General features: G+C 41.5%; 1 long non-coding RNA gene across 1 annotated transcript in view; it reads right to left on the bottom strand.

Moving 5' to 3' along the window:
* Positions 1–23,692, bottom strand: part of LOC144596556 (uncharacterized) — a 77,129-nt gene that overhangs the window by 42,381 nt on the left and 11,056 nt on the right. Inside the window, exons 2-3 of the long non-coding RNA XR_013547627.1 lie at positions 10,578–10,766; positions 853–918 (exon numbers count right to left, since the gene is read on the bottom strand). This is a non-coding gene — a long non-coding RNA (uncharacterized LOC144596556). The remainder of the gene's footprint in view (positions 1–852; positions 919–10,577; positions 10,767–23,692) is intronic.

Here is a 23,692-nt window from a genome sequence, read left to right as displayed (position 1 = left end):
ACCTTCTGGAACAAAGAATTTATTCCTCCTTCTGGAATAATTCCTCCTGACCTCATTGCTAAACAGCCCACCCCTAATCAAAAAACAACGCCCCAAATCTGAGCTCACTAGCCATCATCCACTGCGATGTCAAGCCATTTCAGAATGGTTTATGTTCTACCTGTCTTCTACTTTTTAGACAACAAAGGGATTTAAAATATAAATGAATGCTTCGCTGACTTTGCCTCATAATGGGAGATGGTAGTTAGGGATGAGGAGAGAAGAAGCAAATATCAGAGAGGCTTTTTCCACAATGCTTTAAGCAATAACTACTGGGCAAGGAGTGACAATGGGCAAGGCATTGTCAATAGACTACTGCTTAAGAGCAATGTCAAACCTCTGCAGCAATGAAAACCCGTCAGCATTGACTGTTCAATGCCACAATGATTTCTTTGGTTTTCCTCAATCAACAATGTGATACCAACCTCAAAGATGCCACAGTAGTTGAGGGTTGCCCCAAACGTAGTTAGCTCCTTAGCACTACCACATGTGCAGTTCCCCATAACAATGCAGCATTTAACCACCATTTCTGATTCAACTTCTCAACTTGGATAGGATGCTATAAAATTTTATCCTTCGCGCTGCTCTTTAAAGTATAAAAACAAAGGGCAAGTTTTAAGTCAGCTCATAACATGGGCTGATGCATTTCATATTCTGCAACGCAAATAAACTAAGCACATGAATTATAATTTGTACATTCTGGCATAAACCAGGCCAGATTAGATTTTTTCAAAATAGCAGCAGAATATAAATGATAACTGGAATTAATACACATAACAAACTAAAGGAAAGTGAGACAGTTCTTCTTCCTACCTCAATCACTGTTTAGTTCAGAGACGGTGTTGCTGTCATCCTGATTTTGGGAATCTCACAGTGAACCTGACAAAAGGGAGACAAAGCAACAGCTCAGAATCTTCTTCGATCAGTGTTAGTCACAGGTGCATAACACTCACTTTTTCATAGACGACCAGGAATTGAATTGAATAAATTTGAAGATGCTGATTCATCAAAAAAGATACAAAATGCTGGAGTAACTCATCGGGTCAGGCCCTTGAGAATATAGAGAATATCTATAGTGAATTCTATATCCCTAGAGAATATAGATATGTGATGTATAGGGTGGGGATCCTTCATCAGACTGTAGAAATGTATTTTGGTTAAAAAGAAAAAATACATAAACAACCATGAAAAGTACCAGAAATTAACTGGGACTGGAAAACCTGGTGACTGAATATACTGTCTCAGTGTACTATTTCTATACACTTGTACTCTAAGATGTGCTTATGTACAGTAATACTTGTACTGAACTGTATGCAACAAAAAAAATTTCACTGTACTTTGGTACATGTGATAATAATGTACCATTGAACCATCGAACCATTGACACGATATGATCAGGTGCTATAAACTGCCACTTTCCTCTTATGAGAATGAAATGCAACTTGTCCTCAAGGCTCCAAGATCCTTTGTCAACTAAGATCCGCACCACCATAATTCTGCACCCAACTGACTCAACAAAACCATACCCTCAATCTGAAGATAGACACAAAAAGCTGGAGTAACTTACTCTTGAGTAGTCTGGAGAAGGGTCTCGACCCGAAACATCACCCATTCCTTCTCTCCAGATATGCTGCTTGTCCCGCTGAGTTACTCCAGCTTTTTGTGTCCATCTTCGGTTTAAACCAGCTTCTGTAGTTCCTTCCTACCCTCAATCTCCCTACTTCCCCAAGTTTGGTAGTAATAGGGAGTCCATTGGGCAATACTCCGAGAGCAAACAAGACTAGCTCAACAAACATGTATCGAAGGACAGCATTTGGGAAGAGAAAAACAAAGTCAAATGTTTCAGATTGATGATCTGAAAAGATTGCTCCATATCTCTCTCCAGAGATAACGCCCGACCTGATGAATATTTCCAGAACTCTTTATATTTAAGTTACAACCAGTCTGAAGCATGCCTTTAAGTCGTGCAACAATTGCATTATTTCACAGACCATTGATAATGATCGCAAAATAGATGCATCCATATTATACATGTGGAATCAACTGGCTGCTTTTCTCAATGCTAAGCTCCTAGCTGGATTAATTGGAAACCTAGACTAACATTTTACTCATGCACTATTTCCAGGCTAGTTACATCAAACAAAAACAAAAAAGATTTGAGTTTCTGAGAATTTTTTAGGCATTGTCAATTGTTTTTGTCATTTTCTGGCTTTTACCATGGGAAGAGCTCAAAACTGCCCAATGCAAAGACCCAAAAAGCATTCCTAAAATTGGCAAACTATCAGCAAGATAAATCTTATTAAATAATAAGATTCTGGAATTATCTGCCTAATCCATTAAGGTTAATTGGTTTAGATTCCTTTTAAGGATTTCTACTAAAAACAACAGTGACCCTTCTTGAAAGCTTACTTAAAATGATGAGTAATTAGCTAGTGATTGCCTGAACTGGCTTTGATTGCCTGCGGTTGCCACCAAAATATTTACGTGTTATTTTTCCAATTGGCCCCGCAGTTCCATTGTTTCTGCTAGGATGAATGAGACAAAGGTTGTGGGAGATGATTGTCCTACCATTTTATGTGACACAGGTTGGATAGATGTTGTAAAGCCCATTAATTTTGTGCCTGTAATCTATACACTCAAATTTTAATAGAGACCCAAAAGACTGCAGATTTAGTTTAGTGTAGTTTAGAAATACAGCACAGAAACAGGCCCTTCAGCTCACCGAGTCCACACCGACCAGCGATCCACATACACTATCACCATCCTGCACACACTAGGGATAATTTAGAAATTTACCAAGTGAATTAGCCTATAAACCTGTACGTCTTGAGAGTGTGGGTGGAAACCGGAGCTCCCAGAGAAAACCCAAACAGGTCACGGGGAGAGCGTACAAACTCTATATAGACAACAGCCAGAGTCAGGATCAAACCGGGGTCTCAGCCGCTGTAAGGCAGCAACTCTACCGCTGCGCCACCGGGCCGCCCCATGCTGCAGATGTTGGAATCAAAGAGCAACAAAATAATTTGCTGGAGGACTGATGAAAGATTTTGACCCGAAATGTCAACAATTCCCTTCGCCCATCAGATGCTGTTCGACTGGCTGAGTTCCTCCAGCAGACTGTTTGTTATGCACAACGTTTAATCTAATCTACCCACTAAAGGATCAAAATTTATATCACGCTTGATTTTTCTCTCCACTAAACCTTTCACTTGCTGAGAAACAGCTGAGACAGGTCTGCATTAAATGTAAAATGTAAGCAAAAGCTGGCCTTTTGTGATTGCTCGTGGGGTAAATTTTACTTCAAAATGCTTTCCTGCATAAACTCAATCGTCTTTTCAATTCCCTTAATCTCTAGAGCTATTAATCCACATTGCATAAATGTAATGGTAGATTCTCTTACAACCCTCTTCAAGCACCCCCAGGTCCTAGATACCACAGTTGGGTGGAAAACCTCTCAGCATTTACCCCATCAAACCCCGCTGAATATTGTATCGATATGTAAAAAGATCAGCTTTGACTCTCCTAAATTGAGGAGTGCATGTCTATTTTTCTCATTCACCAACCACACCATCTCATGAACCTACATTGCACTCCCTCAATTGCAAATATATCCTTGCTTCGGGGAAAGGTATGGAATATGCTGGATGCCATCTCAATCAGGTCCAATATAACCGGACAAATCCATTTGAGATCTTCCAGTCAAATTATCTAACATTTTATTACCTCTTTTTAATTAATTATCAGTGATTTGTGAAAAACAAAACCCATGCCCATCTAAAGGGCAACATTTTTCAATCTCAGGTTTTCTTTAAAAACACTCCATCTTTCTATTTTTTGCTACTGAAGTGGAGCAGTTCACATTATATTCCCTTCAACATGTCCTGGCCCATTAACCTAGATTTTCAGTATCCCACGTGGAGCGTCTCTGTATCCTTATCACAAACCTCACCGCTGTTTCACAAGGTATTAACAGAAAATTTGGATCAATCATGTTTTATCCTATTGACATCGATTGTGAACAGCAGGGTTAAGTTTATTTTTGGTGGCAGAAGTTCATTGCTTGGGAATGATGTTCCTCGTCTGGTTCATCCCTCCAGAAGGTGATGCATCCACTGCCTGGATCTTTAATCGGCTACCCCCTTGTCTGCCATGTCTAACTCAATATGGAGATGCCCAAACTAATGTGCAAATTCCCAAACCATGTTGGTAGAGCAGAATTCTGATGGGGTGGGAGCTGCTTTACATCCTCGTCGTCCACCCTGGGTAGTTCTATGGAACTGGCAAAATTTGCAGCAAAGCGTCAACTACGGTACTCTGAAGCACCAAGTGCCACTTGTGATGGTTGTAGTTGACATACGAAAGAAGCAGCATTCAGATGTGCTGCTCATGGGGATTGTCCCCGATCTCAGCATTTCACGTCCAAAACTTCAGTTTCTGGAGTTGAAGGCAACCATGGGTGATTTATTTTAACATGAGCTGGGTGATGCACACCAACTACCAATATAGGACTTCATAGAAGAATATCTAGATCTGGCAATGATAACCAGGACAAGTGGAAACCGATGCACCCTGGGCATTGCTATTAATGGGCACATGGGGCTACACCTAGGTGCCAGCTAGTATAAATGCACTTGCTCGTAAACCACACAAACTACCTTTGCTTTAATGGTCTCAAGAGCAAGAAAGGTTAGTTTCAGACCAAAATTGCCTCTATATGGATTTTTTCCTTGCGAGTAGACAGTCAGAAGCATTTTTCTTGGGTGGAAATAACCAACACTAGAGGGCATAGCTATAAGGTGAGAGGGGGAAAGTTTAATGGAGATGTGACATGTAATACAGATGGGGCGGGCCTGGAACGCATCGCCAGGGGGTGATAGTGGAGACAGATACGATACGAGAGTGGCATTTAAAAGGCTTTTTGATAGGCACATGGAAGTGCAGGGAATAGAGGGACACAAATCACGTATAGGCAGATGAAATCGGTTTAACTTGGCTTCAGATTCGCACAATTATTGTGGGCCAAAGGCCCATTCCTGTGTTGTACTGTTCTACATTTTACGTTCTAATGCCAATCATCACCTCCCATACAATCTTAAAATACAAAACAATTTCTCTATTTTAATGGATCATCTGCCACCTAGTGGATAAAGGGCAACATTTGAGATTTCCTGACACTCGAAAATTTCCATAAGCCTGTCCCTGTGTATAATTCAACACTCCTATATATTGGCGAGACCAAGTGCAGGTTCAGCGGTCATTTCACTGAACACCTCCACTCAGTCTGCCTAGGCCTACGCGATCTCCTGATTGCTAAACACTTTAACTCTCCCTCCCATTCTGACCTGGGCCTCTTCCACTGTCAGAGTGAGACCCAATGCAAATTGGAAGAACAGCACCTCATATTTCACTTAGGCAGCTTACAACCCAGCAGTATAAATATTGATTTCTCTAACTTCAAATTACCTTTGCTTTCCCTCTCTCTCAAAAATGTTTGGGAGAGGTTGAGCAGGCTGGGACTTTATTCCTTGGGGCATACACGGACGAGGGGTGATCTTATAGAGGTAAACAAAATCATGAGGTAAATGCACAGAGTAGGGGAATCGAGAACCAGAGGACATAGGTTTAAGGTGAGGGGGGGAAAGAATTAATAGGGACCTGAAGCACAATTTTTTTTACAGAGAGTTGTGGGTGTATGGAACAAACTGCTGGAGGAAGTAGATGAGGCAGGTCCTATCAGATCCTGACTACGGGTACTATCTGTACATAGTTTGTACGTTCTCCCCATGACCTGTTGAGGTTTTCTCCGGGAGCTCTGGTTTCCTCCCACACTCCAAAGACGTACAGGTTTGTAGGTTAATTGGCTTGGTATAATTGTAAATTGTCCCTTGTGTGTAGGATATAGTTAGTGTATGTGGATCACTGGTCAGTGTAGACTCGGTGGGTCGAAGGACCTGTTTCTGCACTGTATCTCTAAACTAAACCAAAAAGATATATGGGCCAAATGCAGGTAGATGGGACTAGTGTAGGTGGGGCATGTTGGGCCAAAGGGTCTGATTCCACACTGTATGACTATGTTATGTTACAGTTATACAAGACATTGGTATGACCAAATTTGGAGTACGATCTACAGTTCTGGTTGTCCCGTGAGAAAGATGTAATTAAACTGGAAAGGGTAAAGAAATTCTCAAGCATGTCATTGTGCCTGGAAGGTTGGCGTTATAACAAAAGGCCATGTCTCTTTTCGTTGAGAGCGTAGGCCGAGGGATTGGACTGAAGGGCCTGTACCCAGCCCGTTTAGTTCTATGACTCCATAATATTTGGCTTGATAAATGTGAACACAGCTGAGACCTAGCAGGTCTAAACTAATCCCTCAGAGACAAGATGTTATGTCATGCCACAATGAGAGGTTGGACTGAAAGCATAGATTAGAAATGGCAGATGAAGTTTAATCAAGCAAGTGTGAGGTGCTGCACTTTGGGAAATCAAATGGCCAGACCATTAACAGCATTGATGTACAGAGGGATTGGGGAACCAGGTCCATAGCCCATTGCAAGTGGCAAAGTACGTATATAGAGTGGTAAAGACAGCATATGGTACGCTTGCCTTCATTGGTCAGGGCATTGAGTACGTCTGGAAGTCATGCAGCTTTATAGGACTTTGGTTCATCTGCATTTGGAGCATAGCACATAGTTCTTGTCACTCCATTACAGGAAGGATGTTGGGGCTTTGGAGCGGGTACAGAGAGGTTTACTAGAATGAAGCTTGCATTAGAGGTTATTAGTTATAAGGGGAGGTTGGTTAGACTTAGAACCAAATAGGCAAATCTTGTCAGAAGCGATGTCGACATTTCAACAAGAATCTGGAAGAATGGGGAGAATCTACATTAAGGCCTGATATTGTACTGTCTGGCCTTACCAAGTATTTTCTGTGACATCACAGAATAATGAAGGGCACTATCATAGAAGCAGGCTAGGTTACCCCATTCATAGTATATGGTCAGCAGAAATGTCTGGCCTAAAAAGCACACCTTGCAGAGGTTGTAATGGGGATGGCCTGGTGAAATAGATTGTGTGGCGGAATTTGAGGCTAGATTTAAAACAATGAAAGTGGAAAGAAAGCAGCATGGCTTTGAATTATTGTGCATTATTCATAGTCAAGTCCAAGCTAAGTTTGTAATAAAAAGGAACCGTAGATGCTGGTTTATACCAAAGATAGGCACAAAATGCTGGAGTACCTCAGCAGGTCTGGCAGTATCTCCGGAGAAAATGGATGAGCATTGTTTTGAGTCAGAACCCTCAGACCTTTTTGAGTCCTGACCCTAAACATTCTCTCCAGAGACGCTGCCTGACCTGCTGAGCTACTCTAGCACTTTGTATCTGGCCAAGCCAAGTCTATTGCACTTCTAGGCTCTAGCCACTAGAGTGCCTCACTCATCCATAAATTTCTGCAGTGAACGAATATTGTTCTGCACTTCTGAAACTAAATATTTCAACTACATGTTTCAACAATTGTGTTTTAATTCCCCCCATCGTACAACTTTAGCCACTAAAGGGGGTATTTGTTTTGATTCCTAGTTTTACAAGGGATCCTTGATACCCATTTGCGTCTCATTTTTAGGTTTACCTGATGCAGCTCACTGTATCTTTCATTAAAGGATAAGTTGCCTGGGTTTATAGAAATGCTGAAACAAGGCTTATTCAAGTCAATGCGGTTTTGGAATCAACTGTGCTGCTAATGATGATTATGCACAAAATCACAGCAGTGAGCAGCTGGATTCGTTCTCAAACTGCCCCATTTCGTATGATGGCATCAGCATGCAGCAACATAGAAAAGGATGTCCTTGATGTAAAGATTTTATCTCTACAAGGATTTTGTATGAGCAATGCTGTAAATGACAGGGACAACTACAATAGGGTGTTTGGCATGGAGAAAGTAGAGTTTATTTGCCATGTGGTTTATTCACAACCTTGACCAATCACATCTTTCAGAATATTCAATGATGGCAAAACCACAAAATTCATACATTCTGTACTTATCATACTTTCTTCTAAGCGATGTCCAATGTAGAGGAATGCAGATCCAGAAGGAGAACAGCAAGTAGCGATCAGCATATGTTTGACCTGTAGCTACGCTACTGTCAAAGTGCTGGAAAAACTCAGGTCAGGCAGCATCTCCGGAGAAAAAGGATGGGTAACGTTGAGTCGGAACCCTTTTACAGACTGACCTGCTGAGTTACTCCAGCACTTTGTGTGTATCTTTGGTGTATATACCAGCATCAGCAATTCCTTCCTACACATTTGTCTGCTCCACTGCAAAATCTCCTCATGGTATGCAGTCTGAAGGGCTCCGACATGAAACATCACCCATCTTTTTTCTCCAGAGATGCTTCCTGGCCCGCTGAGTTACTCCAGCATTTTGTGTATCTCCATCCAGTCAAATGTCAACATTGAAGATGCCAAGACCCACCCAACCATAGGCCACCATCTTTGGGATAAACCTCAAGGGGAATGGACCCGGGCATATCCACGTACTGTGATGGAGTTTGGAATCTTTGCATTAAATTATGATCCTGCTGGTATGACTATTTCAGGATGTTGCTGGCAATTCCATTCAACAGCTTTCCAAAACATTTGTGTAGACAATTTAGGAAACGAATATGTACTTTATGTCACTGCAGATTTTAAGACCGCAAGCAAGGATGTAGCAAATTGAACTCGTATTTCTTTGTTTTATCGTTTTCCATTACTAAAAATAGTCTAAAAAGCAGATGAAGATGGGCATGAATTTGAAGAGCATAGATGATTATGTGACAGTTTGCATTGCGAGCTGGTAAATCAAATCAGGAGTTAAGGATTTTTTGTTGTTGTGCACCATCTCCCATATATTCATTTTGAAGAGGTTTTATTTCATTTCAGCAATTCCCACAAAACCTAATTTATGTATTTGCAGGCATATTGTTGACAGTATTTTAATCCACACACTGAGAAAACAAGTCCCTGCTTGAGATATATTTGACTCAGAATATCCAAGACAAACTTAGAGTTATAGGCAGCAGTAAATTAAATATTTCAGGTTGTGCATTTACGAGTGTCACCAAAATCTTGAAGTACCAATTGTTTCGTTCTCTCCAGTTACAGGAAATGCTCTCTTTAGTTTAAAGCATTGTCAAAACAGTTATTTAAATTTATGATGGTACAAATTGACATGTAAAAATTCAAAGCAGCAAGCCCTCAGAACTTATGCCCATGTATTAATTTATAAAATTGATCCTTGCTTGTGGTCTTAAAATTGATCTTTCATTTTACAATCATTAAATGTTTTGTTAACATGAAAAGGAAGGAGAATTATTTTAAATGCGAGACATATCTCCATCATGGTCTGGTTTGGCTCAGCCATCAGCATGACATCCGGAGGCTGCAGCGCATCATTCAATCAGCCGAGAAGGTTGTTGGCTGCAACCTTCCCCCCATCGACGAACTGTACACTGCAAGGGCCGGGATGAGAGCGGGCAAGATCATCTCTGACCCCTCTCACCCTGGCCACAAACTCTTTGAAGCAATTCCCTCTGGAAGGCGACTCCGGACTGTCAAAGCCGCTGCAGCCAGACATAAAAACAACTTTTTTCCCACAAGCAATAGCTCTCCTCAACAGCCAAAAGTCTGTAGCCTCCTTGTGCTCTGGTATTTTATTTATTTCTCCACATGTTTAAATTATGTTTTATTTTTAATTGTCTACTGTATATTGTGTTAGTTACTTGCGAGCAAAGCACCAAGGCAAATTCCTTGTATGTATACATACTTGGCTAATAAAATGTATTCAATTCAATATATTCAATTCAATTATGCATGCATAAGAGCTTTAAGTTGTAACATCTAAAAGACATTTTATTTTCAAACATGGATTGGCATTTTAATTGACAAAGGTGACCATACATACAAACTATGCCTTTTTGTGATGGTACACACTGGAATGCCGTACAGGAAACTCCAAAATAGAAACGGGTAAATTCTAGCTGTGTTATTTTAATAATAGTTTCATTCTAATGTGTTACCTTTATACTATTTAGTTATTAGTTAATTAAATTTAGAAGTTGACTGGTCATAACAAACAGAGGGGTATATTGATAGAACAATATTGTTGATAAATGCAGCTTAAATTGATATGTATACTGGCATCTCTGTCTACAAAAAGAGACCAGAGTACAACAATGTCTTTGTGTCACAATTTTATTATAAATTTCTCTTTTCACAAATTCTGCATGAGCTGCTTAGTGTTTCCACCATTTTCAGATCTTGTTGCCAATTCACAGCATCTGCAGTTTTTTTTAAAGTTATTTTTATTTACAACCGTTTCCTACATTCCAATAACAATTCTTATGGGTTATAGTGTCACTTTTTCACCTCTCAGAAGTAAAAGTTAATGTTCAACTTCAATAAAGTCCAGTTACATTGTGCAAAATGGATAAAGATAGAAATCCTTAGATCATACAACAGTTAAAATGTAAAAACACATCTTGATCAGAGTTATCAGTTCTGTACCTGCCAAGTTTTTCCTCTCCCTTTTCTGCAGACCTGCTACTTTTGTTTCACGCTTCCAGCAGTGGTAATGTATTGGTCTTGGTCTGTTATTGGATGTTGTGATTCTACTTGTCCTGCGACATGCAGCATAAATCCTAATCCCTGGTGCGCCATTATTCAATAGTGGCTGCTGGTTCTCCAGAACTGATCCTTTAGAAAGAGAAGGCAGATGATGGCGTTATAATAAAATGAAGTTCCCAACACATTTAAAAATTGCCATCTACGACAGAATGTTTGTACACATGGTCCCCAAAACATAACTCTTGATTACAGAAGCCCAAATCATTGTCATACAGAATAAATGTGATAGCAATTCCAAATCTATACAGTGTACCAATAAAAACCTAACAAGGGCTTACTTTCACATTTTAATACATAATCACCACAAGTTCAAGTGCACTCAGAAAAAAAATGATCACTTTATATCCTGCAGTGCAATTCTGTGTGGCAATTTTGTTAAACTTGTTTTCTAACCAATCACCAAGGCATCACAAGGCAAAGGAATTAAACACACTGCCTTACAGTTTGCAAGTGACACAATGCTGGGTGAGGCTGTGCTGTGAGGAAGATGTAGCAAGACCCCTGAACGATACAGATAGGTTGAGTGAGTAGGCCAGTGCATGGCAGATGCAGTATGAAGTGGACAAGTAAGAGGTTAACCACTTTGGTGGCTGAAACAGGAAGGCCGATTGCCTCAATGGTGACAGGCTAAGAAAAGGAAGGTACAATGAAAGCAGGTTCCTCGTGTGCACCAGTTGATGAAGGCAGCCATGCAGATGTAGCAGGCAGTTAACCCGGCAAATAGTATGTTGGCCTTCAAGGAATAGGTGACGTTTCGGGTCGAGACACTTCTTCAGACATCTGAATAATTGCAGAGGAAAGGCCGCGTGGGTGCTGGAGGTCGGACCACCAGCTCCACCGAGAACAAAGAGGGATCCGGCCTAGTGGGTGGATGGTAAGGGTACCATGAACAAAAGGGAACCAAATGGAATATTTTGTAACTTTGTCGGCACCCTATGTGGCAACTCTTTGCATACTTGTGTGTGCAAAACAAAGTATCTTACTGTCACATGTCACATGTGATAATAAAATACCATTCATTCATTCGTTTAAAATATGTTTAAACCAAGAGATTGCATACTAGAGAAGCATGATGGGGAAAAGAGGCCAACATAGAGAAGGTAACTTAAAGATCATGTTGAGAGAGGCAATAAAGAGATTTAGGAAGTTGAAGTAAAGATAAAATTAGGAGATTGTAAATCAGACAATTGTAGAGGGCAATAAAACTGATCAGGAAATAGAGGTGACCTTTATTGTAGCCATTTGCAGGACAAATGGGAGAATGATTTTCTAAATAGTAGGAAATAGAAGGTGAAAGATAACCCTGGGTTAAAACAAAGATGAAACACTACAGAGAAACATTGATCGCTGTTGAATTATTCCAAAAATGTAAAATCTGCATAACCAGTGTGTTGAGCGTGTATAAAAGCCTGTAGATGCTGCGAGTGGTTGAAACACTTTGGGTTCTCTCAAAGCGTTTCCCAGTATATACTGTTGCCCTGAAAGAAACTGACTTTGTTTGAGAAGCTCACCACCATTCTGAGAGATTATTCCTGTGTGCTGTCAGGTCAAGCAAACAATTCCCTCCAACGTACAGCTCAAGTATTATGTGAAAATTTGTTCCGTGGAAGGCAATTCTTGCAATGGAGGGAGTTGGTAGCAAGTGCTTCCTGTAAATGGCAACACATGTAGATTGAATGGTAAAGGAAAAGTATGCTTTGCTTGCCTTCATCGACAAGGCATCTGGATGTCATATTGGAGTTTTGTAGGAATTTGGTTAGGTCACATTTGGAAGATAGGGTGCAGTTCTGGTTGCCAAATTACAGGAAGGGTGTGGAGGCTTTGGAGAAGGTGCAGAAGAGGGTTTATCAGAATGCTGCCTGGATTAAAGATTACAAGGCGAGGGCAGACAAATTTGGAGAAACAAGGAAATGGAGATGCTGGTTTATAAAAAAGAAATACCCAGAGTGCTGAAATAACTCAGCAGAGCAGGCAGCATCCCTGAAGAACATGGATAGGTGACACATTGCCTGAGATCCTTCTTCAGACTGATTGTAGGAAGAGGAAGAGAGCTAGAGGAGAGGACAAGACAAAGTGTGGCAAGTAATAGGTGACCACAGGTAGGTGGGGGGGGGGGGGGGGGGGGTGATAGACCTTAATAAGAAATGGCACTCCACATGCCTGGAGGATTTCATGTATAAATATAATTGTAGCCATGCTTGATTATTTTTGAAACAAAAAATGAGACAAAATTATTCTTTAATTAAATAAAAGGTATAAAACTGACATGGCAGACAAGCGGATGGACTTTGTTTGAAAAAACCATGTTGAAAAGACTTCAAGTCTTAACTTGATAATTATTACATTAAAACGAAGCACCCAAATTTCATTGAACACCAAAAGCTTTTCCAATATGATTATCGTTCTGCCATCTTTAAATTATCTGATAGATTTACATCCATGTAAATCGACTACAATTCAAGTTCACTACAATTCAAGTTCACTCCAATTAATAAACTAAAACTCTTCCTTGAAGGCACAAGGCATTGCAGATGGTGGTGTACAAAAAATAAAGTTCTTGAGTAACTCAGCAGGTCAGGCAAGATCTCTAGAGGACATAGGCGAAGTTTCGGGTCCGGACCCTTCTTCAGACTGATCGTGGTTGTGGGGAGAAAGCTGGAAAAGGCGTGGGGCCGGGACAAAGACTAGCAAGTGACAGGTGGGTATGAGGGATAGGGGTTTGATTGGCAGATGGATGGACAAAGGCTAGAGTGGAAGAGGAGACAAAAGAATGTAAGATAATAAGGAGTGAAATGTGAGGCCAAAAATAAGCGATATTTGTGGAAGGGGACATGGGAGAAGGGGAAAGATGAGTGGGAGAGTGGGAAAAATGGATGGGCACCTGGGTGGAGCACAGAGAGGAAGGGGAGACAAAAGGTGGGCAGAGGTGTTACATAAAATTGGAGAATTCAATGTTCATATTGGTGGGTTGAAAGCTACGAGGTGCCGCTCCTCCAGTTTGCATGTGAACTCATTCTGGCAATAGAGGCAGGACAGAAAGTTCAGTATGGGAATGGGGAGGAGAGTCAAAATGGCTAGCAAGCAGATACAGTTGGCCTTGGCAGACTGAGCATGTATGTTCGGCGAAACAGTCCCGAGACTACGCTTGGTGTCACCGATGTAAAGGATGCCACAGCGGAAGCACCAAATGCAGTAGGTAAGGTTAGAGGAGGTGCACTTGATCCTGTCTCACCTGAAAGGGTTGCTGGGGTCCTTGGATGGATAAAACAGAGGTGGTGTTGAGACAGGTATTTCTCCCCTCACTTCTACAAGCCCATAAAAATTATTAATGTTTGAATGCTGAACTCTGCTGAAAAGATTTTTGAAAGATAAATTCAGAAAGTGCTGATTGAAAATTTAGCAGTCTATATAACCCACTCTATTGCCAAAATCAGACGGAAACATGTAGAAACGTGGAACTGCAGATGCTAGTTAATACACAGAAGGACACGTAATGCTGGCATAACTCAGGAGCATCTCTGCAGATCATGGACAGGTGCTGTTTCAGGTCAGGACTGCTCTTCAGACCAATTGTAAGGGGAAGGGAAGAAACAGGGAAGAGGAAGAAGGATGCATGTTAGGGCAGTACATTGAACAGCAAATCACAGGTGCAATGACCAGCAGGGGGAGCTTTCCTTCAAAGAAATTGTCGCATTGTTTATGCTGGCTTCTGTAAATTGTCCCTAGTGGGTGGGATAGAACTAGTGCACGGGTGATCGCTGGTTGGCACAGACTTGGTGGGACAAAGGGCCTCTTTCCACACTGTATATCTAAACTAACCATGTAGTTTAATTTAGGAAAAAAACTGCAGATGCTGGTACAAATCAAAGGTATTTATTCACAAAATGCTGGAGTAACTCAGCAGGTCAGGCAGCATCTCAGGAGAGAAAGAATGGGTGACGTTTCGGGTCGAGACCCTTCTTCAGACTAATGTAGTTTAATTGGCATCTGTAAATTGTCCCTAGAGTGTAGGATAGAACTTGTGTGTACGGGTGATCGCTGGTCGGCACAGACTTGGTGGGCCGAAGGGCCTGATTGCTTGCTGTATCTCCAAATTAAAATGAAACTGGAAAAACTTTGTAATAGTTTGCTATCCAGGTAAAATCATCCGTACACGATTACAATCAAACCAAACAGAGTACAATAGGTAGTGCAAAAGAGAAAGAAAACAGTGCAGAATACAGTAATACAGGATCAGGGAAAGTGCAAGGGCCACAATGAGGTAGATTGTGAAATCAGGAATACATCATTAGCTAAAGTGAGGCCTGTTCAAGAGTCTGATAACAGCAGGGAAGAAGCCGTTCTTAAATCCAGTGGTCATGCTTTCAACAGGGGAAGGAAGATGGAATTACCTTTTATGAGTGGTCCTTTATTGCGTTGGCTGCTCCTGAAGCTCTCAACTATCTCCATTTCAACACCTTTGATACTGATTGTGGTCTATTGGTCAGGAAGTCAAAGATCCAGTTGCAGAGGGGGTACCGATTCCAAGCTCCAAGAATTTGCCCATGAGTTTGGTGGGAATTGTGGAATCAAAGGCAGAGCAGTAATCAAAGAATATGAGTCTGACCCAGGTGTCCTTATTGTCCAGATATTCCAGGGATGTGTGTAGGACCAGGGAGATGGTGTTTGTTGTGGTGGTGGGTGAATTGCAGTGGATCAAAGCTTCTAGAAGGCTGATGTGTGCCATGATCAGTCTCTTGAAGCACTTCCCAATAGTGGACATACTGTAAGAGCTGCCGGATAGTTGACATTAAAGAACACTTCTTTGCTCTCCTTTGGCACTGAAAATAGTGGTCTTCTCACAGCTGGTAGAAACCTCAATAGATATAGGAGAGGTTGCAGATGTCCACTCATACTGATATCAGCTTTTGAGGAATGCTGATCTGATGTTGACCATGTGTACTAGTGAACCCAAGATCATCAGTGCAAGTGACATCATTCCATCGTAAAAGAAGCATAGAATGCATTGAGCTCATTGACGAAGAATACAATGTTGCCAGCAAAACTACCCAACTTCACTTTGTCGGCCGCAATGTCTTGCAAGCCTTGCCAAAAATCGACAAATGTCCCTGTGGTTATTCTGCGACACCAGCTTGGTCCAGAATTTTCCTTTGGCATTCTTGATGGCTTTGCAAAGGTGGTATATCGAATTGTTGTACAGACCAGGATTGCCCGACTTGAATGCCACTGACTTAGCCTTCACCAGGGAGTGGATCTCATGATTCATCCATGGTTTCTGGCTGGGGAACACCCACATCCTTAGCATGCTCCAAGACTCAAATTCTTGACCCCATTCAACTAAATCCTTGGTAATATCAAGGATGGAGTTTACTTCTACAAAGTGTAATGAGTTAAAACCAATTACTTTAACTGTGAAAAGAAGATACATTATGTATCGACAAACCATCCTTTTAGATTAATAATAGGTAGTATATTCCACTAAATGATTAAACTACTCTCCTCTGAACGCAGTTTAAATCCTGCACAGATCGTGAGAAGGATTTTCTTTGAATGCAAGGATCCTATGCAGCCAGAATTGGTAAACTCATCAGTTTGTAATTGGCAGAAGTCCACAATATCTTGGCACAGATAGGCTGATGAGGACAAATGCCAAGCCTCACTCCATAAATACTAAATTTGGTTTAAAAGGGCAATTGAAAAAAAATTAAGCTGCATTCAATAAAATACAATGGATTTCAATTTGTAACACTTAACTATCAGAAATGGATTCCTGGTATTTATACAAGGACAGACTTTGATAGAAATTTAACACTGTTCTAATGGGAGATACAAGAAATTTAAATTAAGCAATAACTTTCAGTTCAAAGTTGTGCACTTTTCTAACTGGTCATTCCTATGGATGTTGATTTTAACTGAAAATCTATAAAAAAGAGAAAATAGTTCAGGAAAGGTGTAAATTGGAGCACAGGATGAAGATTGTAGGTGGCTGATCAATTAGTCAGTAGTGGAGACAAGCATATTACATAGTTGAAAGTAGACATTCTTTAAGATGGATAGGATATTGGGATGGAACCCTAAAACAAAGCCAAAGGATCCCAAGATTGATAATATTTGCCTTTTACAAGAATGATCCCAGGAATGCGTAGGTTAACCTATGATGAGCATTTGTCGGCACTGGGCCTGTAAGCGCTGGAGTTTAGAAGAATGAGGGGGGACCTCAATGAAACATAAAGAATAGTGAAATGCCTGGATAGAGTGGATGTGGGGAGGATGTTTCCACTAGTGGGAGAGTCTAGAACTAGAGATCAGCCTCAGAATTAAAATATGTTGTTTTAGGAGGGAGGTAAGGAGACATTTCTTTAGTCAGAGAGTGGTGAATCTGTGGCATTCTATGCCAGAGAAGGCTGTAGAGGCAGTCAGTGAATATTTTTAAGGCAGAGGTAGATAGATTTTTGATTAGTACAGGTGTCAGAGGTTATGGGGGGGGGAAGGCAGGAGAATGGAGTTAGGAGAGATAGATCAGCCATGATTGAACGGCAGAGTAGACTTGATGGACCAAATGGCCTGGTTCTACTCCTATCACTTATGACCTTATGACAATGTTATCCTCCAACATTGAGAAGGTGAGAGGTTGGAGCAAAAAACAATGAATGTATCCCCACCTGGCATAGACACTTCCAATTGTGATTTTTGCAGGGACACAGATTGGTGCTGATGACCAACCTTCCAGAGGAGGAATGCACATGACGAGAATCAAGTTTTGTTTACCCAGTCTTAGCATTGACTAAGATTGTGGCCGATTGCCTAACTCTTTTCCTTCCCCATATTAATGGCTGCATTTTACCTCCAATGGTTCCGTACAGGGGCCTCCTGGGCCAATTTTCACAAGTAGTTGGCAGACTTGTTGGCCGCAAAGTGCCAAAAACTTCCTGTATTTCCTAGTTTTATCTTTTTCCATTACTAAAAATAAAGTCAAGAAAGCAGATGAAGATGGGCAATTTGAAGAGTATAGAGGATTATGTGACAGTTTGCATAGTGAACTTGTTAACTGTGGATCTTTTGAGAAGGTGTGAAGAGTGGATTAGGGGATGCAATAGTGGTTTTGAAGTGGGGGGTGGGGGGGGGGAGGGGGGCAGTGGAGGGAACAGCATCACAGATGAACTAACCATTTACAGTATCAGCCAGCATGGATATCAGAAGTTGAACTTGGGTGAGCAGGTAATGAGAGAGTATGAGAGAGCAACTGACCTCTGAGAATAGGAGAGGCAATAAGAAAGAAAATGGTCTTAGACAAGAGAGATGGGTTGTTATTGGAGGAAACCTATTTGAAGTCTGACCTATTGATAAAATTGTCAATTATTTAGCATAAACTGCAATTGTAATTACTTGCAGGAATTTTGTACTATTTTAAATTTCAGTGTCACAAGTTAGTTCTTTGGCTCGCAGTTTCAGGGGAAAAAGGAAGATGGATCGGTTAGTTCTGAATACATTTCGGTTTCATATTCAAGTGGCTACGTGACAAGTGGCTACGTGACAAGTGACTATACACTTAACTTTTTGCAATTAAGTGCTTCCTGTCATTTTTTTTAAAAACATGATTTTGAACACTGAGCACCAATGTTACAGTTTTAAACTAATGACCTCTTGCAAGCTTTGTAGGGACACTTAATGGAAAACTGCCAATGCTGTATTGGTAAAGTTTTAGAAACTCACTTTAGCACCTTGTATTGCATGTCTAGTGATGCCTGTTGAAACTGTAAAAGTCTAAGTGAAAAATTAGTACAGTAACTGGATTTGTTTCCAATTAATGATGTTTCTGAGATATTTTCTGTAATAAACCTGGGAACATCCATGTAATCACATTTATGCATGATTCAACATCTTCATAGGAAGACAGAAGAAAGGAACCAATTTGATCTTATTATACACAAACATTTTGCATGCAAGAGCTGTAAATGTTTGAAAGCAATAGTAATTATTAATGAACCTGCATTGTTTGTTACATGCCCATTCACTAACACTCCCCATAGTCCTTTAAATGAGGCCTGTTGAAACTGTAAAGGGCGTGCAGCGTAGGTTCACTAGGTTAATTCCCGGAATGGCGGGACTGTCGTATGTTGAAAGGCTGGAGCAATTAGGCTTGTATACACTGGAATTTAGAAGGATGAGGGGGGATCTTATTGAAACATATAAGATAATTAGGGGATTGGACACATTAGAGGCAGGAAACATGTTCCCAATGTTGGGGGAGTCCAGAACAAGGGGCCACAGTTTAAGAATAAGGGGTAAGCCATTTAGAACAGAGATGAGGAAGAACTTTTTCAGTCAGAGAGTGGTGAAGGTGTGGAATTCTCTGCCTCAGAAGGCAGTGGAGGCCAGTTCGTTGGATGCTTTCAAGAGAGAGCTGGATAGAGCTCTTAAGGATAGCGGAGTGAGGGGGTATGGGGAGAAGGCAGGAATGGGGTACTGATTGAGAGTGATCAGCCATGATCGCATTGAATGGCGGTGCTGGCTCGAAGGGCTGAATGGCCTACTCCTGCACCTATTGTCTATTGTCAAAGTTTATACAGCAGTAATGTCCCAATAACAAATGAACAGAAAGCCTGAAGAAATGTGAACAGTCCACAAGGTTATAATCTGCAAAACTGAAACAAGACAGGGAGCATCTCTGGAGAGAAGGAATGGTGACGTTTCGGGTCAAGACCCTTCTTCAGACTGAATCGGTCTGAAGAAGGATCTCGATCCGAAACGTCACCCATTCATCTCCAGAGATGCTGCCTGTCCCGCTGAGTTACTCCAGCATTTTGTGTCTACCTTTGATTTAAACCAGCATCTGCAGTTCTTTCCTACACAATTAAACAAGACTTGGCAACTGAACCCAATTCTAACAACCGTGTGGATTTTATTTTCAGCTTTATGGTATGTTTCAAATTAACAATGAGCCAGTCATTTCACAATAATCCTGTGGTTTTAAAATGTTTGAAATGCATCTGCTCATTTTCTAACAAGATTTCTGACCAGCCCATCGACAACTTGTCCAATTATTAACAACTGAGTGGTGTATCCTACACCCCTTCATTTTGCCTTCAGTGCTTAGCTTGCACACAAATGCAAGAAAACTTTAATTAATCAACTCCAGACTCCATGAGAAAGGAAGTTATCCAACAACTGAATGCCTTATGGATGCAATTAGCTCCATTCATTTGTGACTTGGCAATCTGCAATTTCTTTCCGTTACCTACTACTTGCCAATGAAAGAAGTGCCTAACTCTCAAGTCTTTGGGACTCAACACGTTATTTCGATATTTTGTTTTATGAAAGGACAGTTGGGTTTGCAGCAGTCTTCTAATCAAATAACCTTGCTTTTCCTCACAGCAAAAATTGAATGAATCAGCCAAGTTCATACTGGGCACTCTCACCAATGATGGAAGCAACCTTCACAGGAAATGAGGAATTAATAACTTCCTGTCTTTTCCCTGAGCTGGAGTGCAGGGAAAAACAACCAAGAGCTGGAAAAGAAGGGGCCCATCAGCAAAAGCTTGCAAAAAGGCAGCTGGCAAATAAATGGCCAGAAAAGTTTAACATGGATGACAATGAGAAACAAAACACAACACCAACATTAGCAAGCCTGACGATTGTTACATAATTTAATTGGTGCCATGTCAACTATTAGTCACTTCAGAGGAAAAGAGTATGGCAGTTATTAAGTTTAATTCCCATAATAAGACTAACGGATGACATGTTTGAGAGATGATTTTCTAATAAATATTCACTGAAAATGTGACAGTTTAGTGCCCCATGTTTAAAGATAATATCCTGGAGATAGAAAGTTATGAACTTTTAAACAGTGATTATGTTCCAGATACACTGGGTGGTGTTTTAAAGCAGGTGTTTAACTACCTATCTGCATGTGCATGTGAATAGGGCTTAGCTCTCATTTTGGGTCTCATTAGAGTCGAGTTTCAGTTTGCACAGGTTGACCATGTATTGATGCAAATGACAACCGACAAATAAGGAAAATCGGGCCCCTTCCATTACCAGAGTGAGGCCTACTTCGGGAACAACACCTGGGGGAAATTCTAGGACCAGAAGTCATAGCCTCAGAACAAAAGGACATACCTTTAGAAAGGAGATGAGCGGGAATTTCTTTAGTCAGAGGGTGGTAAATCTGTGGAATTCATTGCCACAGAAGGCTGTGAAGGTCGTCAATGGATATTTTTAAGGCAGAGAGTGGCAGATTCTTGATTAGTACGGGTGTCAGGGGTTTATGGGAAGAAGGCAGCAGAATGAGGTTGAGAGAGGAACATTGATCAGCCATGTTTGAATGGCAGAGTAGACTTGATGGCCTAATCTGCTCCTATAAATTATGAACTGGGGAACTTATGAGCACCTTGTATTACGATTGGGTAGTTTACAATCCAACAGTGTGAAAATAGAATTCTCCAATTGCAGATAACTACCTAGAACCCCCCTTCCCTCCCATTCTCCCGCCCCCACCCCCCTCTCTTCCCTGTGCCCCACCTGACTGCACACCCTCTTCTTCCTTTCCCCTTCCTCCCATCCACTTCCACATGTGTTCCTTTCTCTGGGTTCCCATTTTACATCTCTTTTATCCTAATCTCCTTTTCTCGCACTTTTGTCTTTTCATCTCCAACTTTTATCTAACCATTTGCCCTCTCACCTGTATCCACCTATCCCTTGCCAAATGTTTTCCCACCCCAACCTCTCTTCCAGCTTCCTCCTTCCCCCACTACAATCAGTCTAAAAAAACATCCCGTCCCAAAACGTCACCTATCCATTTCTCCGGAGATGCTGCCTGACCCACTGAGTTACTCCAGAACTTTGCGCCATTTTTTTGTAAAGCAGCATCTGCAGTTCCTTGTCTTTGACATTTTTAAAGACTTCTTTGAGCCAGGAGGGGGCAAAGATGCAGCTAGCTCTCTCCATTCAGTAGTTCATTAAGCCAGCCAGAGTTTGAAATACACGGACTGATTCATTCATTTTCCAAAGCGAAAGATGCAAGACACAGACAGCTTGCCAAGCTTTAAAAAAAAAATTAAGTTCTCACTCCACAGGTAGTCATTTGTAACTTCTGCAGCATCAATTCTGAGCCAACAAATGGAAACAATTAGGCTGAAAGTGAAATTTCACGATGCTGCGATATGGTTACACTGTTAATACAACACTCAATAAATGCTTCAAATCACGTATCAGTGATTTGGCATTAATCCAGCAATTTTTTCTAAGTAATTTTGTCTCACTTTTGATTGCAATTTGTGTTCAGTGGTACTGAGCAAAGATAATAGAGCAGAGCACGATAGACCACTCGACCCTAAAAAACATAGTATGTCATGGCGCCATCTTAGTAGGCAGAAACATTTAAAAAGAAAAATAACAAAAATCTGTGAATTGACAGATGAGATATATTCTGCATTTTTATGATATCATCACGCATACTGCTCCCCCAAAACACTGATTACACTACGAGAGGCATAGCGAATCGCGGGTTTTACTTACTAAAATGGTGGACATTCCGCTCCATTGCATACTACACTTCAGTATAGGCGATTTCAACGGAGTGGTTCATCTTGCTCCTCTAGTATCTTTGGTACTGAGTGCTTGATCTTCATCAGTCCACTAAAATTAACATTTGCCTGGTTAACAAAGGCTATCACATTTTTCTCAAAATTATGGAAATCTAATGAGGATGACAAAATATTAGCGTATTTTCATTGTAAGTTTTATAATAACACGCGTGTGAAATGCTTTTTCAAAATGGCATCACAAAGAAACTTCAAACTTTTCTCGTTCAGCCAAAGGCCAGGATAGAGTGAATGTGGAGAGGATGGGTCCACTAGTGGGTGAATCTAGGACCAGAAGCAATAGTCTCAGAATAAAAGGACGTACTGTAGCGACCATAGAGAATGGTCTAGGTCGTCGAACCCTCGGATTGGCCAGCGAGGTCACGTGTGAACGCGACCATGGGGATTGGTCCAGGGAGCGACATCGCTGATTGGCCAGCGATGTCATGTGTGCGTTTGGCGCCCGAAATAGTTAGTTCGGCGAAGTCTTCGAAGAAGACAGTAAGTTTTTGATGGTTGTCCTTTACCTTGTTGTTTAACTCTGTATTCGAATATTGCGGCTGCAATAAACTTCTTCTACAACCAACAAGTTTCCGGACTCGCCATATTGGTGACCCCGACGTGATCTGGACGATCACCGACTATGCAGGGACCCGACGCCTCGTCGGTGATGGCCGCGCCGGGCACACCGGAGTCAAGCGCGGTAAGCGTTCACCTTCCGTGGTTTTGGACGCATGCACCGTAATCTTGGTTTATACACACCGAAGCTCAATTTCATATAAAGAAGATATCGGACGACTCCACGAGGTATTACTACCTCGTCAGCGCTCTATCATCGGAGACGACCACGCGCGTGATGCGGTTCATCGTTAATCCACCTGCGGAAAGCAAGTACGAGGCCCTGAAGAAAGTATTACTGCGAATCTTCGGGTTTAATAAGCATGGTGGTGCGGCAAGACTTCTGCACCTACCGGATCTTGGAGACCGACTGCCTTCCGTCCTCGTGTCCGAAATGATGATGCTAGCCTGTGAGCATACGGATTGCCCTATGTTCGAACAGGCATTCCGCGAGAAGCTTCCTGAGGATGTCCGACTGCTGCTCACGGATTGTTCTTTTAAGGACCCCGAAGCATATGCAGCGAAAGTGGACGCGCTCATAGCGGCTAAAAACAAGGCAAAGGACCAGGCAAGCGGTTCGATCAACAAGGTCTCGACATTAGTGACCACGCCACAGCGACGGCAAGATGGCGCCACGTCTCCCGCCAATTCTCCGAAAGCCCGCCAAAAAGATCCGCACAAGCGTGGCTGGTGCCATTATCACCTACGATGGGGTAGCGAATCCCGCAACTGCCGCTCACCTTGTACCTTCGCGGGAAATGCCTCGGCCGATCGTACATAGGGGCAGTTATGATT

This window comes from Rhinoraja longicauda, chromosome 9, assembly GCF_053455715.1.
Source record: "Rhinoraja longicauda isolate Sanriku21f chromosome 9, sRhiLon1.1, whole genome shotgun sequence".
Classification (NCBI taxonomy): Eukaryota; Metazoa; Chordata; class Chondrichthyes; order Rajiformes; family Arhynchobatidae; genus Rhinoraja; species Rhinoraja longicauda.
Note: the sequence above shows the minus strand (reverse complement) of the source record. Positions and strands in the feature narration are given on the sequence as shown.